The 13,263-nt window shown below is 40.4% G+C and overlaps 1 long non-coding RNA gene across 2 annotated transcripts; it reads left to right on the top strand.

Moving 5' to 3' along the window:
* Positions 1-1,324: 1,324 nt before the first annotated feature.
* On the top strand, positions 1,325-12,719 carry LOC120104832. Of its 2 annotated transcripts, none has more exons than XR_005507190.1 (3): positions 1,325-3,001; positions 3,739-3,845; positions 10,931-12,719. It is a non-coding gene; the product is annotated as an uncharacterized LOC120104832 (long non-coding RNA). The 2 variants fall into 2 exon arrangements; XR_005507191.1 differs by having other exon boundaries at positions 1,325-3,008.
* The last annotated feature ends 544 nt before the right edge of the window (positions 12,720-13,263 follow it).

Raw genomic sequence — 13,263 nt, 5'->3', positions numbered from 1 at the left:
CCCTTTTTGTCATAATAAAAAAGGTATGATAATGGAAGGAAAGAACTTGAAAGTAATCATCATGCAAGCAGGCATATACACAACATAGATAACTTCATTGCATAGTACAGAAGAATTCTATAGCATAGCACTAAGACAAAGTCATAAATTTGATGAAACAGTCATACATGAACCTTTTCATAATTCCAAAATACATAAGGACACACATGTGAGAATAAAAACAACATAAGAACACAATACATAACGATAATACATAAAGGAAAGAATACATAAAGATGACCATCTAAACGCAACACATATAAAAGATAAAACAAAAAAAATCTTTAATCCTCGTCTGATGAAGATGATATGTCAAGATGAGCAGGCAATTTGGATGAGGAACCCGCTCTACGATTTCTAGTTCTACTAGAAGGTCTAGTGCTCGTGAAGGGATGAGAAGGTCTGAAAGATGAAGAAGGATGAGATGGCTGACTAGGCTGGGTAGGAGATCTAACAGCAGCGTTGGCCCTAGGAGTTGTAAAGGTGGTAAGAGTTGTAAAGGTGGTAAGATTTTCAAGCTGTCCAATCAACCTCCCCATGACCTAAAGAAGAGATCCTATATTAGAAGAGACTGAGGTGGTCGTGTCGCTTATCTCCTCTCATAGCTGCAGGATACCAAACTCAATCATACCTCTAAGTCTTCCTGCCTCCATGGTCATCTGAGATAACTGTATACTAACTCCAAAAAATTGACAAGTTTCATTAGTGCTTTTTCTATCCATTTTGTAACCAGCAAAATTTGCATCTGAATACCCAATTAGGTTGATTGAGGATTGTTTAGAGTACCATAAGCCTAGGTTTTATGTTCCAGTTAAATATTTTAAGATTCTTTTAATAGCTGTTAAGTGTGATTCTTTAGGTTAGATTGATATCTAATACACAAATAAACATAAAACATGATATTCTACTAGAAGTAAGATATAATAGTGAACCTATTATGCCTCGATAAAGCTTTAAATTAATACTCTTACCATGCTTATTTTTGTCTAATTTACAAGAGGGGCTCATAGGGATACCAATGTGTTTGGCTTTCCCTATGCCAATTTTTTTCAAGATTTTTCTTGTATATTTGATTTGGCTAATGATAAGTGCTAAATAATGCATAAACTAATATCTTATTCATAGCACTTATCATTATTTTAATTCACATATTTTATAAATTTAACTAAAAAAATGTATTTTCCTTCATCATTTCATTTTAAATAAATTATTCAAGTTTGATTGATTTTCTTTTGATTGGTCAGTCTAATGTATGCAGGTCGAGTCGAACTAATTGGGATAATATCTGAACCCAAACCAAACGCACCTCCTACATCTAAGGATCAGGCTTCCATCCTAGTAGTCCAACGTCTATCATGTATCTCTTCTCTTCCACAATTCAGCTCAACGCGAGTTTCCTTCGCGTTGGTAGTGACTCGTATCCACGTCACTCTTCGCTCCCATGTCCAAAGAATGGAACAAACTTTTCTCATCCACGTTGGATCCCAGCCACACCCATTCACATTTCCCAGCCATTTACACATCATCCCACACGGCCGTCCACATTCAAGGAACAGAGCCAGCGTCCAAGCCAATCCCTTCCGCATCCAAAGCATCTCCCAAGTATTCTTCGACTTCATCCTCCCAGCATCCTTATCTTCTCTCGCGTCCGTCTCTCCCAAACAACTGGATTTTCTTCAGCCGAATTCCCATCTATTGTCCTCCTCCCCTTCGTCCACATCAGAAGGAATCCCTCAACCAGCTGAGATCCTCCCAGTTTGCATCCTTATCTCTTGCTTCGGATAAGTCCCAAACTTCATCCTCATCCCCTGTGTCCAGCTAACAGAGCACTCCTCGTTTCTTCCTCCCGTTCGGAATTGACTCCATCCACGGATGAGTTCACCTCCCCTGTTCCGCTCATCCCTTCCCTTCCGGATGAGAACCAGCAACCATACAACATACGGATTAGCTCCATCTCCCAAACATTCGTAGCTAATCCCGTTGGCAAATCAAGCTCCTTCATTCTGTTTTCCTCCCAGCATCTGCAACAATCCGGTCTTCATCTCAGCCGTGAACAGCATCCCAGCAAATTTAGGAATATCCGAGCTGCCGAATCCCATGGATCATCTCCCCTGTTCCCAACCGAATCGAGTTCATCTCATCTCCCAGCTTCATCTCTTCCGAATTCCTTTGTGTCCGTCCCAGCTACATCCATTCGCACCAGCCGGTAACCGCTCCAAATCCCAGCTCTGCTTCAACCGTCCGCGCTTCACGGGCCACAGCAGCCGTGGATCAACTTCCATGGATCAGCACCCCATCTCCTCCCGTCGACTCAACTCTATCCCATGAACAGCATCTGGATAAGCTTCCAGCTCCCCTGTTACGCATAGCATCCATCAACAAATCCTAGCGTCCATAATCTTCCCAGCTTGCATCTCAATAGTCCCCGCGATCAGCTCTCGAATGCATTCCGTGGTTCAACTTCATCCGTCCAGCCATCGGGACCAAAGCCAGCTCTTCTCAACCGTGGAACCATCTTCCATCATCTGCGGAGGAGATCAAGCCTCCACAGCCTTATCTTCCCATCCATTTGAAAAAACAGAGGAGGAGAGAGGGAGAGCTTGCTGCTTATAAAAAGGGGAGTCGACGTGATTGAGGGGCATTCCTTCTCTTCCCCACCGGGCTGATCCCATCATCTATTCGGAGGGAGGAAGCCGGCTCATCCCATCTGTTTGGAAGGGGGGAATACCACAGAAATAAAAAAAAGCAGAGGAGGGAGAATAGTTTGGGCATTTCGGGAATAACTTTCCATATAAAAAAATGAAGTGCTGAGAGGGAGTTTCTTCGATGGAAGTCGCCGGAGGAAGAAAGAAAGAAGAGCTGGTCGCGATGGAAGGCTTCTCCACTGCTGCGGCTGTTCAATTCTCCATGCAGGGCTGATCTCTCCTCTAGGGCCGGATGCAGCCCTAACAAAGGGACACGGGTTTTATGTATTTAATTTTATATTCTTGGAGTTGTATGAACTTATTATTTTTAATGAATATCTTCTTTATTTCATGTTTAATTTCTGTGATTTTAAATATGAAGTTTATACAACTGCTCTTCATGATCATTGAAGTAAAAATAAGATAGTTCATGCTTAAGGAAGATGCGATGTGCTGCCACCTTAGATTAGGGTAGACATTTCATGCTAACTAAAGATGGATTATGCCTAAATTACTTTTGTGAAATTTTATTCGAATGCTTATTAGGCTTGTAGCCAATTTGCATGTTAATCCAAGAATAAATTAAAATATAATTAATCCTTGTTCCGATGTTAGTGGTGAACTCCTTGCCCTAGGTTTACCCCAAACTGATATCATTTTAATTACATTTTTTATTAAATTTCTTAGTTTAATTTTCTTCACAAACTCTTCCTTTTAAATATTTTTTTATTTTTAAGAAAACAACTATATCCCAATCCCTGTGGATCGATACCCGTAATCACTATCCTACCAGATACGTGCTATTGCGTGGTCTTTAAAGTTGACTATCAATTTTTGGCGTCGTTGCCGGGGATTGTTAGTATAGTTTTTTTTCTTTTCATAAAAAAATCTTTTAAAAATTATATATATATATCTCTAAAATAAAATAAAAATATTTTCTATTTTTGTTACTTTACTTATCTCCTTTTTCTCTCTTACTAATTTTTGGTTTTTCTTTTGGGTATTATTTGATCAGGAATCGAAAAGGAAGACAGGGACAATCAAAAAAGAAATTGCTGGAGAAGGAATGCTGTAGAGGTTTGCCTAAAAATAAAATAAAAATTGCTGGAAAAATTCCCTTTGGTAACATCTGAACTTTTCTTATTTAAATTGATTCCCAACTAGTTTGAAATTTTGTGGTGATTGTTTGATTTTAATTTTAGCAAAAGTGTGAATGTATGCTTGATACACATACACCAATTAATCCGCACATAGTAAGGGCAATCACCCCAATAAGATAAGAACTGGATTTCATCATCAGATTCTTGCCCAAATTAGGTGAATCAATTCGCACATAGCTATCACTTTAATTAAAATCAATTAGACGTTGGCTCCTAGGGACATTCGAGCTCAATAGGACGAAGATCACCGAAAGTTGTACCAATTTCGCGTTGTGGCTCAGTTGATGTCTAGGCAAGCTTTGTCCCAAGGGAGATAGTTCATCTGTTCGAGGCAAGTGGTTTTTAAGTGGGACCTTTGCAACGCATCGTGACCCCCCCACTTACCTAGGAGCTTACCTGGTCAACTCAGTTCACTAGACCGAATTGGAGGCTTAGATGCCCTTTTCAAACTAGTTAGGAGCTGTCTAGTAATTTTAGGACAAATACAAGGACTTGATGTATTTTTCTTTTAGTGCATGCTTGACTGTACTTGACTGATCAGAAAGGTATTAGTGTATGCGAGGGTGTCGTTCCAGGTCTCCTGAATTAGTACCTTTTGATTCTGAAATAGAGCGTTCTATTAGGGCCCTTCGAGCTGAAATTCGCACCTATAGAACCATAGGATCTGCTCCATCTGTCGAGATGGCTGAAGAACAACCCAAGCTATTAAAGGAGTACTTCACTCCTTCCATTTATACCTCTCCATCTTGTATTCGACTACCTGATACCACTGCTGCTGCACAATTTGAAATTAAGTCTAGTGTCATCCAAATGCTTCCCTCTTTTTATGGACTCAACAATGAAGACCCATACAAACATTTAGATGAGTTCCTTGAGATCTGCACCACTATCAAAATTCAGAACTTCACTGATGATGCTCTGAAACTCATGCTGTTCCCTTTCTCCCTTAAGGATAGAGCTAAGCAGTGGCTCCATTCATTAGAAGCTAATTCCATTCTTCATGGGCTCAAATACAACATGAATTTCTGAAAAAATATTTTTCTATAGGAAGAACGAACCAATTTAGGCGTGCTATCACGAGTTTCTCCCAATCTGACGGGAAAGAATTTCATGAAATATGGGAGAAATTTAGAGATTTACTCCGAAAATGCCCGCATCATCAAATACCCAAATGACAATTAGTGCAATGTTTTTATGATGGGTTGTCTGAACGAAACCGTCAGATGGTTGATGCTTCTTGTGGGGGTACTTTCATGCTTAAAAGTGAACATGAGGCATGGCAATTGTTTGAGAACCTTAATGAAAATTTCCTCCACCATGCCTCCTCCGCTCGTCAAGCACCCCCGAGTTCTCAAAGAAAAGGAACCATATATGAAGTTAGCCAATCCATAGGTCTATCTGACAAAGTAGATGCACTATCTCGCAAATTGGACCAGCTAATGTCTAGAGAACAGCTTCCAAACTTTTCCCAAGCACAAGTTTGTGCTCTCTGTTCTAGTCCGTCTCATACTGTTTTTGAGTGCCCTTCGGCAGCACAATTCCCTGAATTTGTGCAAGAGCAAGTAAATGCTGCCCAAACACAATCCCGACTGAGTAATGATCCATATTCTACCACTTACAACCCGGGATGGCGCAACCATCCGAATTTCTCTTGGAAGCAGCAGACTCCCAATACTTCCCAACCTTATTTCCAAAACTTTCAACCATTCCAGAATATTAATTCCTACCGTCCTTCGACTCAATTTCAACACACTCCTCCTCCACCCCATAGAAACACAGCCTTTGAGGAAACCATTACACAATTGGTGCACTCTCACATGCAATCTATCGCCAAGCTAGAATCCCAAATGGGGCAACTAGCTAATGCACTGAACAAGCGAGAGGAAGGAAAGTTTCCAAGCCAACCAGTGAGTAATCATAGGGGACAATACATGGCTCAAGAAAATTAACTAAATACAATTCATCATGAACAAGCCAATGCTTTGACTACCCTAAGGAGTGGATGTGTAGTAGACAATAAGATTGGGGAGAAAAACAATAACGAAGGTAAAGAAGAGGAGCAAAATGTATCACATGAAAATCCAAAATCTTCTTCTTCTTCAGCTCTTCCACCTTCTACCAAAACTCACATTCCAAAAGTCCCATTTCCTGAAGCTCTTAGTTCACCCTCTCCCTTTGGCAAAAAGGGAACTTCACTAGAGGAGATGATGGAGGTTTTCAAACAAGTCAAAATCAACTTCCCGCTTCTTGATGCTATTAGACAAGTTCCCTCCTATGCCAAATTTCTCAAAGACCTTTGTACCCAAAAGCGAAAATCTAGGACACATGTGCCTAAAAAGGTCTTCCTAATTGAGCAAGTGAGTTCTATTCTCCAACACAACACCCCTCCAAAATTCAAAGATCCTGGTGCTCCCACCATCTCCTGTGTCTTAGAAAATAATTTCATTGATCGAGCACTCTTAGATCTAGGGGCAAGTGTCAACTTTTTACCTTACTCAGTTTATGAGAAACTTGGGTTAGGTGAGTTAAAACCAACCTCGGTATCTGTTAGATGTATGCCCTAGAAGCCAATCTGGCTGACACATTATTGATTCTAGAGACATAATTTTGTACTTGACTATTTATTATTGAATAAATAAAAGGCATCTTTTCATTCATATTATTTATGTGTCTATGAATCGTCCAAAAAATTAATAAGATGATGATGCATATTCTCAAGAGTTGAGAATTTGAGCCATGTATCATTGGTGATTAATTTCTAAATCCTCCTGATCAATGGATCATCACGAGGACGGTGATCGATCCGATCAATGCACAGATCACTTTCCTTCTGGATGGACGAGACTTGAGTCCACAGTGTAGGGACACTGAAGTGATAGTGCAGGTGCTTGTTAGAGAACAAGGGTACTGAGCGTGACCAAGACAAGAAGTCACTTGGATGTCTATCCACTCGTCAGTGACTTGCTTGATGTTGCAGTAGTGTGACTGGTCCTTTGACCTGCGGTGCTTCGGCTACTCACAGTGAGGTTATTGTAGTTTGACTGCACACATACATGGTCTCTAGCCATATGGGTCCATGCAGTGTAGATTGGCTGCAGTAGGTTCACTGTAGGAGTAGGGTATGCACCTACAAGGAATCTATCGACCTTGATAGAAGAGGAGTAATCCTATGTGATTTGTTAGACTAAGTTCTAAGACCTTGGCCAGGGCAGTAATATAAAGTGGAGAAAGAGTTTTCCACTATCGAACTCGAGTCGAATAAATCTTGACATATGACAGACGATGGGGTTTGACGAGTTGTCCATGACCTCCGTCCTGTAGGGATCCACGATAGTAGGACTGTATCACACGTTAACTGCACCTAGAGGTTCATCATTCCATTCTGCTGGGTAGTCACTACATGCTGCTAGGTGTCACTGGTGGATGGTGGGACTCACAGGGATTATTTCGATGATCGATAAACCCTAATGAGTTGAGTTGGAATCGTTCCAACCCATTGAAAGGAGTTTTCAATGATATAGTGATAGAGATCACAATATATCTCACTACCAGTCAGAATAGAACCTATGGGGTCACACACACTAGAAGTATTGACCGATCCGATGGTTGAAAAGTGATTATGAATCACGAGTAATCAATTCGATTGATAAGAAGTTGAAGAAGAAAAGGGAATCAATTAATTGGATTTGAAACAAGAGTCCCACTTCGAGTAGGATTCCTAGAGTCCTAATTGGATTAGGACTGGGAATCCTAGTTGGAGTAGGACTGGGATTCCTACTTGGAATAGGATTCCTGCAATCCTAATGAGATTAGGAGTTTTTGAATCAAAATTGGATTCCTACTTGGAGTAGGATTCCTAGAGTCCTAATCGGATTAGGACTTCGGATTCAAATAAGAGTCCTAATTGGATTAGGACTAAAATTAAATATGTCCTAATTTGGATTAGGATTTCTTAAGTCACAATTAATTATTAATCTAATGAATCAATAAGACTCCTAATTGGATTAGGATTGAAGAGTTCAATTGAGTCAAAATTGATTTAAGTTCTAATTGGATTAGGACTTACCTAGATTGGATCCTAATTGGTTCACCCTTGGGCTAAGCCTAACTGGATTAGGGCTTGACCACATTAGGGCATTTCAAACCCTACTTAATGTGGATTAGGGTTTACCATGAGGAGGGGAATATGCCCCTCCCTTTTCCATGTGGAGAAGGGAGAAGAGAGGGGGCCGGCGCCCCCTCTTAGGCAATTACTCTAGGGCTCCTAGATTGTAGGAGCCCTAGATGGCTATAAAAGGGGCAAAGGGGGCCGGCGCCCTAATCAAGTGAAACTCCTCTCCTTGCTGCCGTACACCCTCTCCCCTCTCCTTGGTTCAGCCGCCATCAGCAAAGGGAAAAAGAAGAGGAGGCGTCTCCCTCCTCTTGGTCTTCTTCCTTGGCTCCAACGCAGGGAGAAAAAGAAAGGCTGCAAGGGGCTTCGTTCTTCTTCCACCCTTCATCCTTCTTCTTCCTCCTCTCAAGCACAATCAAGGGTTGATTGAAAGAGAGGAAATCAGCCATCAAAAGAAGTCTTTGCAAGGGAGCTAGCACCCCGGGAAAACTAGAGAGCTTTGATCGGATCACTGCTTCGTGTGGATACCCGTAGAGGCCGGACACTTGAACGGCTTCAAGCGAACCTTCATCCTAGACCACGAACTTCAGTTTGCGGTGATCATCTACCCGCACAAGGTGAAGATCTGATCTTCTAATAAAGGTTTAAAAAGTTTTAATTCTTATCTAACTACGAACGGTTCATAAAACAACGTTCATGCGATGAACGTCGATCCCGCTTATGCCGATTCCGCTGCCATCTGAATTTTTTTGAAATATCAGCGGCATGGGCGGGTTCCCAACAGTATCGCTTCAATTGGCTGATCGATCTGTAAAAACACCACGTGGGATAATTGAAGATGTTCTTGTCAAGGTAGACAAATTCTATTTTTCAGTCGATTTTATTGTTCTTGATATGGAACCTGTGCCTAATCTTAAGAAACAGATCCCTATGATTTTAGATCGTCCCTTATAGCTACAGCAACGCGAGTATAAATTGTAGAACTGGAGTGATGAATATATCCTTTGGGAATATGAAGGTCAAGTTAAATATATTTCGTGCCTCTGATCAACCCGTAAAAGAAGTTGAGTGCTTCCTAATAGATAAAATGGACGATCTTTTGGAAGAAGCCCTTCCTTATATTTTGGCAGATGACCCTCTGAAAACATGCTTGGCCCATTTTGACTTTGATATAGAACAGGCCATAGCAACAGTCAACTCTGTGCCCGACAATCAGTTTTCCACAAATTTTCTTCTTTGAAAAACTCGGCATGAGCCCGATATGATATAATTAAGGATGCACTGCGTCTGGCTGAAGACGTTAAACTTAGCGCTTGTTGGGAGGCAACCCAATTTTCGTAGTTCATTTTTGCATTTTTCTTATTGCATTTTTCAATGTTTAACAGGATCCCTCATATTACTGATGCAATTACGGTAAAATGCTTCTATCCTCCATATGCATCATATTTTCGTGCAAAATAAAAATAATAAAAAAACAATAAAAAATAATAATAATATAATATTATTAAAAAAATAATACAAAAAATAAAAAAAAACATTGAGGACAATGTCTAGTCTAGGTTGGGGGGTATAGGATTCGAATTTTTGAAGAAATTTTTTACATTTTCGTATTTTTAAATAAGTTTATCTCAAAAAAAAAAGAAACCTAATTTCTATGCCTTAGTGCTGAAATAATAAATACACAAAGTATATAAAATCTAAACGCCCAATGATTAGTCAGGAGTAAGACAATTTGAGTTCTTTTCATTAAAAGTTCTTTTAGTGAGTTGTAAGATAATTTTTACTTTGGAATTTCACAACACACATGGCCTACACTTCTAATGGTTAGGTTCAACATTATGTTGTTAAATCTGGTAGCAACCTTGAGTCCTGATGAATCATACCTATCTAATTCACTATTATCCCATATTTATTTAAAAAAAAGTGAATTTAGTCAGGTACATCGAAAAGGGCTACCTATTGTCAAAGGTCAGCGGGCTTGTATGAGGAATCCGAGCATAGGTTCGTAGGGGAGTCTTGATGCCTAACACCTTATGCCATCTGGTGTGGGAGTGTTGACTGAATGCTCGCTACATGGAGGAATCATTACAAGAGTAAAAGTGCATAATTTATTTATAAATACAAAAAAAATATAAATAAAAAAGAGAAAAAAAGAAAAAAAAGAGAAAAAGAAAATAATATTGACCTCAAGAAAGACGATAGTGTGAAAGCCGTCGTTGTAAAAATTCGAGTAAACTGGAATATTACAGATCAAGCCCATGAGGTATTAAAGTAAATATCCACAACTCTTGAAATCCTGCAAGATAGGATGATTTTGAATCAGTGATTAGGTCTTATCTGATCAATTCTTGAAAATTACTAGCTTCAGCAGTATTTTGGGGAATCTAAAGCCTTAGCTTGTGTAAGGTCCAGATATCACTGAGCACCCGAATATAAATAAGTCTTACAACTCTCTAATAGAAACTTAATGACTTCAACTTAAGTTGCATACTGACCTAGGATTTGGGCTGAATTAGTAATTAAAACTTTGTGTGCTTTTGAAATTCTTGACATTAAGGCATTTGAAATTAGATTTTATAAAACAATAAAATAAATTCTTTCGACAGCAGTTTGTGGGTATCTGAGCCGGAAACCCTCACGAGACAAAACTCGTCCACTACGGCCACCTAGGGGTTTAAAGCCTTATTGTATACGGTAAATGCAATCGCGATTCCTGCGAAAGTGAGTTAGTTTTTATTTTGCTTGAGGACTAGCAAAATGTAGGTTGGGGGGTGTGATAAGTGCTAAATAATGCATAAACTAATATCTTATTCATAGCACTTATCATTATTTTAATTCGCATATTTTATAAATTTAACTAAAAAAATGTGTTTTCCTTCATCATTTCATTTTAAATAAATTATTCAAGTTTGATTGATTTTCTTTTTATTGGTCAGTCTAATGTGTGCAGGTCGAGTCGAACTAATTGGGATAATATCTGAACCCAAACCACACGCACCTCCTACATCTAAGAATCGGGCTTCCATCCTAGTAGTCCAACGTCTATCATGTATCTCTTCTCTTCCACAATTCAGCTCAACGCAAGTTTCCTTCGCGTTGGTAGTGACTCGTATCCACGTCACTCTTCCCTCCCATGTCCAAAGAATGGAACAAATTTTTCTCATCCATGTTGGATCCCAGCCACACCCATTCACATTTCCCAGCCATTTACACATCATCCCACACGGCCGTCCACATCCAAGGAACAAAGCCAGCATCCAAGCCAATCCCTTCCGCATCCAAAGCATCTCCCAAGGATTCTTCGACTTCATCCTCCCAGCATCCTTATCTTCTCTCGTGTCCGTTTCTCCCAAACAACTGGATTTTCTTCAGCCGAATTCCCATCTATTGTCCTCCTCCCCTTCGTCCACATCAAAAGGAATCCCTCAACCAGCTGAGATCCTCCCAGTTTGCATCCTTATCTCTTGCTTCGGATAAGTCCCAAACTTCATCCTCATCCCCTGTGTCCAGCTAACAGAGCACTCCTCGTTTCTTCCTCCCGTTCGGAATTGACTCCATCCACGGATGAGTTCACCTCCCCTGTTCCGCTTATCCCTTCCCTTCCGGATGAGAACCAGCAACCATACAACATATGGATTAGCTCCATCTCCCAAACATCCGTAGCTAATCCCGTTCGCAAATCAAGCTCCTTCATTCTGTTTTCCTCCCAGCATCTGCAACAATCCGGTCTTCATCTCAGCCGTGAACAGCATCCCAGCAAATTTAGGAATATCCGAGCTGCCGAATCCCATGGATCATCTCCCCTGTTCCCAACCGAATCGAGTTCATCTCATCTCCCAGCTTCATCTCTTCCGAATTCCTTTGCGTCCGTCCCGGCTACATCCATTCGCATCAGCCGGTAACCGCTCCAAATCCCAGCTCTGCTTCAACCGTCCGCGCTTCACAGGCCCCAACAGCCGTGGATCAACTTCCGTGGATCAGCACCCCATCTCCTCCCGTCGACTCAACTCTATCCCATGAACAGCATCTGGATAAGCTTCCAGCTCCCCTGTTACGCATAGAATCCATCAACAAATCCTAGCGTCCATAATCTTCCCAGCTTGCATCTCAATAGTCCCCGCGATCAGCTCTCGAATGCATTCCGTGGTTCAACTTCATCCGTCCAGCCATCGGGACCAAAGCCAGCTCTTCTCAACCGTGGAACCATCTTCCATCATCTGCGGAGGAGATCAAGCCTCCACAGCCTTATCTTCCCATCCATTTGAAAAAAACAGAGGAGGAGAGAGGGAGAGCTTGCTGCTTATAAAAAGGGGAGTCGACGTGATTGAGGGGCATTCCTTCTCTTCCCCCACCGGGCTGATCCCATCATCTATTCGGAGGGAGGAAGCCGGCTCATCCCATCTGTTTGGAAGGGGGGAATACCACAGAAATAAAAAAAAGCAGAGGAGGGAGAATAGTTTGGGCATTTCGGGAATAACTTTCCATATAAAAAAATGAAGTGCTGAGAGGGAGTTTCTTCGATGGAGTCGCCGGAGGAAGAAAGAAAGAAGAGCTGGTCGCGATGGAAGCCTTCTCCACTGCTGCAGCTGTTCAATTCTCCATGCAGGGCTGATCTCTCCTCTAGGGCCGGATGCAGCCCTAACAAAGGGACACGGGTTTTATGTATTTAATTTTATATTCTTGGAGTTGTATGAACTTATTGTTTTTAATGAATATCTTCTTTTATTTCATGTTTAATTTCTGTGATTTTAAATATGAAGTTTATACAACTGCTCTTCATGATCATTGAAGTAAAAATAAGATAGTTCATGCTTAAGAAAGATGCGATGTGCTGCCACCTTTGATTAGGGTAGACATTTCATGCTAACTAAAGATGGATTATGCCTAAATTACTTTTGTGAAATTTTATTCGAATGCTTATTAGGCTTGTAGCCAATTTGCATGTTAATCCAAGAATAAATTAAAATACAATTAATTCTTGTTCCGATGTTAGTGGTAAACTCCTTGCCCTAGGTTTATCCCAAACTGATATCATTTTAATTGCATTTTTTATTAAATTCCTTAGTTTAATTTTCTTCACAAACTCTTCCTTTTAAATATTTTTTTATTTTTAAGAAAACAATTGTACCCCAATTCCTGTGGATCGATACTCGTAATCACTATCCTTCCAGATACGTGCTATTGCGTGGTCTTTAAAGTTGACTATTGTTGACCCCCTAATGGATTTTGATGAATACAAAACACTAGAGTATAATTCCTATTTATCTTA

The sequence above is a fragment of the Phoenix dactylifera genome, unplaced genomic scaffold, assembly GCF_009389715.1.
Source record: "Phoenix dactylifera cultivar Barhee BC4 unplaced genomic scaffold, palm_55x_up_171113_PBpolish2nd_filt_p 000119F, whole genome shotgun sequence".
Taxonomy (NCBI): domain Eukaryota; kingdom Viridiplantae; phylum Streptophyta; class Magnoliopsida; order Arecales; family Arecaceae; genus Phoenix; species Phoenix dactylifera.
The sequence above is the reverse complement of the archived record's forward strand: the minus strand, read 5'-3'. Positions and strand labels throughout refer to the sequence as shown.